The sequence below is a fragment of the Anopheles funestus genome (genome assembly GCF_943734845.2).
Source record: "Anopheles funestus chromosome X unlocalized genomic scaffold, idAnoFuneDA-416_04 X_unloc_149, whole genome shotgun sequence".
In the NCBI taxonomy this organism is placed as follows: domain Eukaryota; kingdom Metazoa; phylum Arthropoda; class Insecta; order Diptera; family Culicidae; genus Anopheles; species Anopheles funestus.
In genome coordinates, this window is record NW_026045093.1 from 22501 (window position 1) to 26122 (window position 3622).

Below are 3622 nucleotides of genomic sequence, written 5' to 3' on the forward strand. Positions count from 1 at the left end.
CAAAGTGTTGAAACAATTTCCAAAGGCCCATAGGTTGCACTGAATTTTCCTAAGTTGGCCACAAGTACCCATGAGGTATCGAGAAGGTTCACCCGAAGGACATAATATGTCCCAAAGTACCGATAGGGTACCCACAAATAGCACCGCGTTGGCCTAAGTTGGCCAAAAGTACCGATAGAGTACCCACAAATAGCACTGAGTTGGCCTAAGTTGGCCAAAAGTACCGATAGAGTACCCACAAATAGCACCGAATGGGCCTAAGTTGGCCAAAAGTACCGATAGAGTACCCACAAGAAGCACTGAGTTGGCCTAAGTTGGCCAAAAGTACCGATAGAGTACCCACAAATAGCACCCAGTTGGCCTAAGTTGGCCAAAAGTACCGATAGAGCACCCACAAATAGCACCGAGTGGGCCTAACATGGCCAAAAGTACCGATAGAGTACCCACAAATAGCACCGAGTGGGCCTAACATGGCCAAAAGTACCGATAGAGTACCCACAAAGAGCACCCCATGGGCCTAAGTTGGCCAAAAGTACCGATAGAGTACCCACAAATAGCACCGAATGGGCCTAACATGGCCAAAAGTACCGATAGAGCACCCACATATAGCACCGAATGGGCCTAACATGGCCAAAAGTACCGATAGAGCACCCACATATAGCACCCCATTGGCCTAAGTTGGCCAAAAGTACCGATAGAGTACCCACAAAGAGCACCCAATTGGCCTAAGTTGGCCAAAAGTACCGCCAAGTAGCACCATAGAGGCCCGAGTAGAGCGAAATGTGGGCCAAATTGAACATTTGAAAATTTTTACAAGTCCAGAAAATTTTCTAAGTCCAGAAAATTTTCTAAGTCCAAAGAGTTGGACAAATTTCCTTAGGCCCAAAGGTTGCACTGAATGTTCCTAAGTTGGCCATCAGTACCCATGAAGTATCGCGAAGGTTCACCCGAAAGACACAATATGCCCTAAAGTACCCACAGAGTACCCACAAGTTGCACCCAATTGGCCTAAGTTGGCCAGAAGTACCGACAAGTACCACCATAGAAGCCCGAGTAGAGCGAAATGTGGGCCAAAGTACCGAGTAGTTGCCACAAATGCCCAAATGGATACCAAAATGTGGTACCAAGTACCTAACTGTTGCAACAAATGCTAGCTTTCTGAGCAAAAGCTGTGGACCAATTTCGTAGAAGAACCGCCTAGGCGAAAAGGCAAAAATCGCCGAAGCTGGCCCGCTCGCAGAGCTCGCGGGCCAGGAGATACTCATAGGGCGCTTTACTAGAGTGGGGAACTTGAGAATTTTTGTGTCCGAGACTTTGGGCAACTTCGCGGCCGCCCCCTTAAAGTAAAAGATTTTCTCTGGGTGCCTAAAATTCGCAATTCCCGCAAAGTCGGGAAGACGTTAAAGTTTTTGCCCAAAAAATGGCCATCGATTTAAGGTGATTTTCCAATAAGAAAATTTTTCCTAAGATGAATTTTTTCGAATATTTCCTAAACTAAGCGTCGGAGCACATGGCCGTGGAGGAACTTTTGGTAGCTTTTGGCAAGGGCTATCGGATGAAATAATGCGAAAGGCCATCGGAGCGATATTGGATAAATGCGGGCCCATAAACGTACCTAAGAAGTGAAAATTGGTACCTTGCACGCAGGATGCAAGAAATGCTTGAGTGTTAACCATCATCGGTACCAAGTACCTAGGTTATATCGAGTGCGTAGATGGAAGTCGGTACCAAAGGGAAACCTTCCTAGGCTAGGTGCACGCAAGTGAGTATGGATCGATCAGTAGAAAGATGGGAAGCCATAGGAAACCTTCCTAGGCTAGGTGCACGCAAGTGAGTATGGATCGATCAGTAGAAAGATGGGAAGCCATAGGAAACCTTCCTAGGCTAGGTGCACGCAAGTGAGTATGGATCGATCAGTAGAAAGATGGGAAGCCATAGGAAACCTTCCTAGGCTAGGTGCACGCAAGTGAGTATGGATCGATCAGTAGAAAGATGGGAAGCCCAAGGAAACCTTCCTAGGCTAGGTGCACGCAAGTGAGTATGGATCGATCAGTAGAAAGATGGGAAGCCCAAGGAAACCTTCCTAGGCTAGGTGCACGCAAGTGAGTATGGATCGATCAGTAGAAAGATGGGAAGCCATAGGAAACCTTCCTAGGCTAGGTGCACGCAAGTGAGTATGGATCGATCAGTAGAAAGATGGGAAGCCATAGGAAACCTTCCTAGGCTAGGTGCACGCAAGTGAGTATGGATCGATCAGTAGAAAGATGGGAAGCCATAGGAAACCTTCCTAGGCTAGGTGCACGCAAGTGAGTATGGATCGATCAGTAGAAAGATGGGAAGCCATAGGAAACCTTCCTAGGCTAGGTGCACGCAAGTGAGTATGGATCGATCAGTAGAAAGATGGGAAGCCCAAGGAAACCTTCCTAGGCTAGGTGCACGCAAGTGAGTATGGATCGATCAGTAGAAAGATGGGAAGCCCAAGGAAACCTTCCTAGGCTAGGTGCACGCAAGTGAGTATGGATCGATCAGTAGAAAGATGGGAAGCCATAGGAAACCTTCCTAGGCTAGGTGCACGCAAGTGAGTATGGATCGATCAGTAGAAAGATGGGAAGCCATAGGAAACCTTCCTAGGCTAGGTGCACGCAAGTGAGTATGGATCGATCAGTAGAAAGATGGGAAGCCATAGGAAACCTTCCTAGGCTAGGTGCACGCAAGTGAGTATGGATCGATCAGTAGAAAGATGGGAAGCCATAGGAAACCTTCCTAGGCTAGGTGCACGCAAGTGAGTATGGATCGATCAGTAGAAAGATGGGAAGCCCAAGGAAACCTTCCTAGGCTAGGTGCACGCAAGTGAGTATGGATCGATCAGTAGAAAGATGGGAAGCCCAAGGAAACCTTCCTAGGCTAGGTGCACGCAAGTGAGTATGGATCGATCAGTAGAAAGATGGGAAGCCATAGGAAACCTTCCTAGGCTAGGTGCACGCAAGTGAGTATGGATCGATCAGTAGAAAGATGGGAAGCCATAGGAAACCTTCCTAGGCTAGGTGCACGCAAGTGAGTATGGATCGATCAGTAGAAAGATGGGAAGCCATAGGAAACCTTCCTAGGCTAGGTGCACGCAAGTGAGTATGGATCGATCAGTAGAAAGATGGGAAGCCCAAGGAAACCTTCCTAGGCTAGGTGCACGCAAGTGAGTATGGATCGATCAGTAGAAAGATGGGAAGCCATAGGAAACCTTCCTAGGCTAGGTGCACGCAAGTGAGTATGGATCGATCAGTAGAAAGATGGGAAGCCATAGGAAACCTTCCTAGGCTAGGTGCACGCAAGTGAGTATGGATCGATCAGTAGAAAGATGGGAAGCCCAAGGAAACCTTCCTAGGCTAGGTGCACGCAAGTGAGTATGGATCGATCAGTAGAAAGTGGGAAGCCCAGTACCAAATGCCCTAGTGAAGACCGTAAACGAATATCATGAACCGAGAAGGAGCACCAAATGCCCTAGTGAAGACCGTAAACGAATATCATGAACCGAGAAGGAGCACCAAATGCCCTAGTGAAGACCGTAAACGAATATCATGAACCGATAAGGAGCACCAAATGCCCTAGTGAAGACCGTAAACGAATA